At 37.0% G+C, this 8308-nt stretch overlaps 1 long non-coding RNA gene across 1 annotated transcript; it reads left to right on the forward strand.

Annotated features, from left to right (window-relative positions):
• Window positions 1–5: 5 nt before the first annotated feature.
• LOC121467624 lies at window positions 6–634 on the forward strand. Its single transcript, XR_005977698.1, has 2 exons — window positions 6–49; window positions 469–634. It is a non-coding gene; the product is annotated as an uncharacterized LOC121467624 (long non-coding RNA).
• Window positions 635–8308: the final 7674 nt, after the last annotated feature.

Raw genomic sequence — 8308 nt, forward strand, 5'->3', positions numbered from 1 at the left:
CAATGATTGCAAATTGCCAGATTTCAATGTCAATGGCGGCCAAAAGAGAGTGAGTAGCCCTGGCCAGTGGCCAGTAGCCAGCGTCATCATCATTAGCGAGGCCCGACGGATTCAGCATCTTCTGCATTTGTATCTCTATCTCTCGGCGGAAACCGAATGCATCTCTGCGGTTGCCAATCAATAATTTGCCTGGTGAATGCCTCCGCTGGCTGTAATTGTGTTCTGGCCTTTGCCTCGCTTTTTGTGCAATTTTCATTCATTGCATTTGGCAAGCAACTGCCAATAAGTTGGCTTACACCGCACTGCAGAGAGAGAAACAAATGATATGAATAAAAACAAATATTTTAATATGTCAATTGATATTTATTTACAGATTTAAATTTTTTGTAAAAATATAATAACCAGTACAGCATAATATTGAAAAATTAACACATATGATAACTTTGTTTTTTTTTTCATTTTTTTCAGAATCAGACAACGTTGTCATATAGCGGCCATAGCAACAGTCAAATCATTTGGTGGAAAATATCAGAGCACAACATATAGGCACAAAAATCGAAATTTTGTTGTTTTAAAGAATATTTAATTTTTGTAATAGCTGCAATATACATAAATGTATGCTTTCTGAAGCTAACTTCTTTCATTGTTCTTTGTAAATAGTCTTTATAATAAACAGAACTCTTGTGATTGTGATTTCGTCCAGATTAGTAAGGACAGGTAGTATAAATAGTCCTTACTCGTGGGATTAATGTATATATATATAATTACATAATTTTCCTTGAAAAGTATATAACGGGTAGAATGAATCCAATATATCCAGATATCTTTGTCCGTATACAAATTTGGATCATGAATTTTGAATCAAAAATATTTATTTAATTTTTTACAATTTTTCAAAGCGGATCAGATTGAAAAAAGTTATAAAGTTTTGGATTTTGAATCGAATTAAAAGTGCCCTACTATAACACTTTTTTTGTGTACATACTGTGAGAGGGGAAAAATAAGTCGCCGTATGCGAAATCAGGACTTTATGGTGGCTAACCCTACATTTATTTGTTTAAGCCGCTCCACAAGAGGTCGCATTGGCTTGGTGAAGGACGAGTTCCCTTTTGTTCTTAGAACGGATTTCACCGAAACTGTTGAAAGGCATTGATGTTCTCATGGACAGACAGATACGCGCGCAGACGGACAAGGGTAGATGTAAATAATTACTCTTCAGAGGGTCTGAGACCCTTCATTCTGCGAGCAGCATACATGGTCTGTAACAAAATACTTGTTATCTCTAAGTGCATGGTGCATAATATAAAAACAACTTCGGCTGATGATCCATTTCTACGAATTTTTCTATTAATTGCCAGCTCTTGTAGTAGTTATTCGCTGTGTAGAGAACACGGCTTATGGCAGCGGCTGCTTCTATACAGCATTTAATTGCACGTTTTGGCCAGCACAAGAGCCATGACAGCAGCAACATCGGCAACATCAGCAACAGCAACAGCTACGACGGCAGCAACATCAGCCGCAATGACAATGCCAGACACAAAATAACCAAAGGCAAGTTTTTGTGGTTTTGTGCCAGGTCGCTGGTCGCTTTTCAGCTGGCTTGGTTTTGTCTCCTCCTCGGTTCTTCAACTTGGCCAAGTCGGGGCCGTTGAAAATGTCTATATTATACAAAATATTCGTCTGTCATTAAAGCAGAAGAGTGGGGGCCGAAGAGAATGGGTCGTAATGAGTTTGTGGTTAGACTGAATCTGCCGCAGAGCACGATGTATAAGTACTCATATTTATATTTGTTCTCGTGCAATTTGCAGCCATACAATGTGGGCATTTTTCTGCTTTCCACTCGGTGAGTACTTTACGTTACCGGACGTTCATAATCACCATTTATATTTTCCACTGACACACTTAACAGCTGAGATGTAAATACGACACAAGAAGTTATGCCCATAACCATTTTCTGTTGCAAAATGTGAAGTCAATTACCTGCTCGGTGGCTGTAAGCCCCTTATTTAAATTTTATAGTTATTTTTTAATATTTCATTTTAAGCCTTAAAAACCACGTTCTTCAAAAATGTGTATGCCATACGTAGAAAACACTAATGTGCTTGATTGGCATTAATGTTATTCCCATTCTTCAGCTTTTCTTGGTAAAGACAGTTTGTTTTCCACACCGCTTTGACCTTTTGTCTTAATGTTTCTTGCCCTTGTTGCTGCAACTAATGTGTTTTCCCGCTCGACTCCACCCCCGCCTCGTTTATCTACGCCAAATGTGACTTGGACCTCGCTGTGACCTCTGAATGGTGTTTGCAGCCAAACACATTTCAGCATGCTAATTAGTTTGGGGGGCAGGCGAAAAAGGAGGGGCGACTTCCCGCAAAGCTTTTTGCGCTCATTTCCCCATGCGTGTTCATTATAATAATTTTTCGTGCGTTCGTCTGGTTTCTGTACTTGGCCAGGTTTAATTAATGATTTGCTAAGCTGGTAGATACCGCTCCCACCAAGCGACGTTTCGCTCTTGTACATGCTAGGGTTTAATTGGGTGTCAGGACATGTTAATTCTAACTACACATGGAGAAAATCATTAAAAATAACAGTTTTATATTGTCATCAATACTATCTTTCAAACGAAACCAATGGCCATGTGTGCCAGAAACTTCTTTTATTTCATTTGGAATTTAAAAGATAAACAGTGCAAATTGTTTTTAACTAATAACTAATTGTTTTTTGCTGTGCATATACACATCGCTTGCCCAGCAAGTCCAATTGAGGCCAGAATACACTGCGTGTGCAACCCAAACGCGTGTGTTTTCGAGTGTGTTTGTATTGGCACACGTGGCAGCATCAAAACTGAAATATAAAATCTGAAAACGGGGCGCCCCAATCAGCTTTCATATTGTTGCAGCTCACTGGAAGCCTTTGTTGCGGCGAATGCTCTTTTCCGCTAACACGTTTCGTTACACAAAAGCCCAAGTTACACTAGTGCCCAAGAAATGCATAGACATGCGGGTGTGTGAGCTTATATATGTTTTTATGATTGTAAGCATGCACATGTTTTTTTCTTGCCATGCCACGCATTTGCCATATTTATTACCTTCACGTTGCGAAATATAATTTGAGCACGCTGCCTTAAGGGTAGATTATTTTGTTCGTCATTATATAAACCAAAATTCTGGTTAATTATGCGTATATTCATAAGCAAATAATAATAGTCAGCAGTAACAATTTGAAAGCTTTAAAAATATTGAGACATCAATTCTAATATTGTCAATACATTTATCTACAATCCGACTATGATCTGACATAGTTTTTTTAGGCATTTGTTCAATTAAAATTTAAATCGTATCAAATTTTTTAAAGTATTATTTTTACTTTACCCACTAACAATTAACTAAAATTACAGTCAGATGAGTTTTTTATTTTCAACTCCATCCATGCAGAGTATCTATTCCAGTCATATGGAAACGGTTCGAAATGATTTCCCACCTAATATTTTTGTTGTGCTCTCTCTGCATCAAAGTCGAATGTGCATTTGCATGTGACCGATTGAGGTTTATGAATATAAATTGTTTGTTAATTAAATCCAACAACAATAACGGCCAGCAGGATCAACAATGAGGCAGACAACTGTGGAATGGTTGGTTGAATGTTCGGATGGCTGCTGTATTGTTTGGTTGGTTGGTTTGGCTAGACTTTAATACCGGAAATTGATTAAAAGCTCATTTCATTTGCCTGTTGTACGCTTATGTCGGTGCAGTAGTTGTTGTTGCAATTGCAGAGCCAATTGTTGTTTTACATACCCCTCCTCATTGTCATAATTTGCCGTTTGAAATGATTATGCCTTACACACACTCGGTAATTGCAGTTGCTGATGTTGCAGATGTACTTGTTCCAGAGGAAATATACATGCCGAGTTGTGTTGCAGTTGTTGTTCAGCTTGTTAATCCACAGACTGGCGCTATTCGTTTCATTGTTGTCGAACCAGTTTAGGTTTTAAAATTTAAAGGGGCGCAAGTTATTGGGTTGGATGGTATTTCTAAATAGGGCTCAATAAAAAAAAATACAATAAAATATATATAACCCTCGTTTGGGTTACCAATTTTTATTAAAATTTCATATTTCAATAAAAAAGCCCCAATTAACAATATTTGTTACTACGAATAAAGCTTAAAATATTAAGACTTTTAAAATGTTCAAAGTATATACTGCCCCTTTTAATATGGTTTCACTTTTCGAAATATTTCTTAGCGGACATCATGTAGTCTAATTGTATACCCATTCAGAGAGTATTATAATTTTATTCAAATTTTAAACGCAGTGAAGAAGACATTATCGACCCTATAAAGCATACATATTCTTGATCAGCATCAATAGGCGATTCGGCTAAGCGATTTCCGTCTGTCCGTCCGTCTGTCTTTCCGGCTTTTTAACCGTCCGTTCCAGTTTTAAAGCTATCTGAATGAAACTTTCCCAAATGTCTTTTTTCCATAGATAGATATATCTCACATAGGAACTATCGGAAAATGAAGTATATGCTAAGATATAGTAACAGCTTACTAAATGTATTAGGATTACGGTGTTATTTTTATAAAAATCTGACAATAAAAATATGTAGCTGTCATAGAAACGATCATCGCCTTATTGTTTTTAAACATATACTCAGAAAAACAAAAAGGGTTTTGGTTTTGAAGAAAACTTAATTTTTGTTGGAGCTGTACGGGTATATAAACTGGGTCTCGCAAATATTGTAGTTTTTTTTTACCACTCTTAAGTTTACTTATTAAATGAATTACAAAAATTGAAAAAATTTGAATATATAAGTTTATCTCTTTCAAACTTTTAAAAGTCATATTCAACAATTTTGAAAAACATTTTTCCTTATATCTAACAACAAATGCCAAGAGTACATTTTTTCTGTGCACTTCGTTGGGAAATGCGTCAGAAATACGAGAGTACATGATTATTGTAATTGAGTTGAATTGCGCTGAGACAGGTTCACTAATTGCAGGATTACGCTTGAAGAAAGATTAGAAAACGCTTTCATATCTGCCATTTTGCCGGCTCGCTGAACTTGTGTATTCTGCTCGAGTTGCTTGGAAAAGTTATCTCATTTGTTTTTATCGGCGAGGTCGAGGACGGTCCGTTATGCCAACCCAACCACCCCCGAAAACACATTTATGGCAACTGGGAATTATTTATTTTCCAAAACATTTGCCCAGAATATGGCCATGTAATGTCCAACTTGAACTTTAATGGGTTTTCCACTTCCCCCAAAAAGGCTGTTACATTTTTGCTCTCGCTCGTTCGCTCGTTTTTGCTGGTCATATCTTTCTCCTTCTTTTGTCATAATTTTTCTGCCAATTTCAGCAACTGGGAAAGTTGGCCGACTCTCGCACTTACACGTATTTACGTTGCGATTTTTATTTCCTGTAATTTTTACGATATTACTTATTTTTATGCAGCTCACAGCAGATCGGGAAATGAGGGGAATGAGGGCCAAATATATATATATATATGGCTGTGGAAGTCGGGGAAGCAGCGTTTAGCTTTCATTTTGAATTTTATGCCATTTTTATTGCTTGTTGTGCGCCATGTTGCTGTCGTCGGCGAGGTTGTTTTGTTGCTGTTGTTGGTGTTGCCGATGTTGCTGATGGCAGCCGCATTATTGGTTTTTGAAACTCGAGCTGGGCCACGACAGAAATTAAAATATAATGCGAAAGGGGAGTGGTGCCCTGGAGCTATCTGCATGGGAGGATGGCCAGAACAAAGGAACAAAAGCCGCTGGCACTCAGAAAACCCAGACACGGCAGCAACTCGTTTCCAAATTCCCCACAGCAACATTAGTCAATTGGAATTCGACGCCGGTTAATATTTGCCCGTGTGCGCCTTTGTTGCCATTACGTATTGTTTTTACAGTTGCCCGGCTTATTTATTTCTAGCATTTGTTATTATTTAATTTAAATATTTATGCAGCGTGTCTGGCGTGACTATGGCGCATTATAATTACCGCAACAACAGGCCGATAAGCGGGCAAACAGACCCGTATACTTGATATTTTGCTATGGTCTCGTTTTCGAGGTTTCGTTGTAATGTTCGGCTGACTGCCTCGCCGCATTATATGGGTAATGGCTACGTGCTGCTATGGGCTCGACCTCGTTAAGTGGGTTGTGCTCCAATCCCCCGATCCGCCGATCCACCGATCCACAGCCGATCTACAGCCGATCGACCAGGCATCAGATATAGCAGACGTTGCAAGCATTAACATTACGCTGCATTACAATCCATCGGCTGCGGTGTCCCAATGCAATTGGCCAATTATCGGGTATTTCATGCCGCGATTGATCCCAGACTTTTTTAGCCGTCCCAGGTGCTTTTCCAGAGTTGCGCCTAAAAATGATGTAAATTTTAAATTAAAATGTCTACAACTTAAATTATGCAATCAATAAGGTAACGTTGATTTTTCGAAATTTGTACTTAGTCCAATCAAAGACGAAATTAAAACTAAAGCAGCTTACACTTTGTACCTCAATCCGATACAAATCCTCGGTTAACTACAAAAAAAAACTTTTAAATTTTTTAAGCTTTAACGAATTAAAAATAATTAAAAAATATTTAATACGACTATATTTTGTTTTTAATAAGTATATCTTTAAAAACAGTGAAAACCGTAATTCCCTCGAAAAATATTTCTACTAATTGAAAAGCAGGAATGTTATAATTTCTTTAATTTATTTTTTTCCGATTGTTTCTACGAAGCCCATATAACGGCATATATAAAAAGAAGACTTATGGAAAAGTTTCATTCATATTGATTTAAATTTGAAAGATACTTAAGATGGCCTTAACAAAGTCTTTAGCACACAAAATTTGCACATTCTTTACTTATTTAAAACACTTTCTTGTATTTTTTGGATATTGCTGGTTTAAAACTACAAATTATTTCTTAAATCCAAAAATCAAATTTGTGAAAACGTTTCAAAAATCCAATTCAAATTGCACATATATTTTTATATGATCTTTGAATAAAAGACTTATTACTTATTGTTTTCGATTGCGCTGAAAACAGTTTTAATAGATGACCACCAAGTAATTCAGTTTAGTCAATAATGCATAACAAGTTTTCATACTTCAGAGAATTTTCTTAATTTTTAGTAAATTGTTTCCTAATTGATTTTAAAAGTCGGTAGGCATATACGAAATTAATCTAGGTGCCTATTAAAGCCAATGCACATTAAGCAGTTGACAAATTCAAGGATTTTGCTTAGAAGTTAAATTAATTTAAGAGTTTTTTTTACGAGACATATTTGTATGCAATCGAATTAAATAGTCGTTGCACTCTAGTTTGAAAAAAAATTCGTTGGAAAAAACCAACCAACTAGATTCTCTACTTATATAAATTGTAGGCATTTACCTTCCCGCCTCGTTCACCACGAACTGAACATTAGTGTGTCTGCAATTAAATACACATTGAAACCTTTGTAGGCCCGATAATCATCTGGATGTCTGCCTAGCCACATGCGTTGTTTGTTAATGTCTGCGCCATTATTTGATTTATATTTTCCATATAAACACTCCGTTGCCTGTGCTTCTGCTACTGGCACTGCCGCTTATTGATGTTTGTCCAACTCGCAATCATTCAAAGACCAAACCAGTTGGTCACTCGACCATTTCCAGCAAACTCAGTTAAGTGGGTTGGTGGCAGACGGGAGGTGGGAGGTAGGCGATGGGAGGGAGGAGCGGAGACAGGCACTCGTCAGTGGCCATCGATCAGGCGATGGTAAATGTTTTTCCAATTTATTTCCATGCTTTACTTGGCCGTCGAGCAGCGCTAACTTGGCCAGGCACTTGGCTGCTTGTTTTAGTTTCAGCTCAGTTTTTCGTGCAATTAAATTGAGTTATTTGCGTTTTGTCTGGTCAAAGTTCTTGCCGGTCCCTGTCTCTTGACTGCGACTATCTACACAGCGAGAAATTCAAAAGAAGATGAAAGTAGCTTGATAATAGCATTACACAAGTAACAACCCGGTTTAATTTATTTTTAAGTCCTCTAGCGCTCAAGATCTGTTAACAACACAAAAAGCCTTAAAAAAGGTCTTAGATAGTTTAAATATTTTTGGATGCAACCGAAAAACATAATTGTAAAATTTGTATAATTCATTGAACATTAAAATATGGGGAAAAGTATAACATTCAAATTTGTTTACGTTTTAGTTCCCATAAAGAGTCAAGTGTCCTCACTAGAAATATTAGTTGAAGTTCAAGTTGACTATAAGTCTAAGTGTACCCAGCAGTAGCAGTCGATGGAGTCTGTCTGCAT

The sequence above is a fragment of the Drosophila elegans genome, unplaced genomic scaffold (assembly GCF_018152505.1).
Source record: "Drosophila elegans isolate 14027-0461.03 unplaced genomic scaffold, ASM1815250v1 contig_476, whole genome shotgun sequence".
Lineage (NCBI taxonomy): Eukaryota > Metazoa > Arthropoda > Insecta > Diptera > Drosophilidae > Drosophila > Drosophila elegans.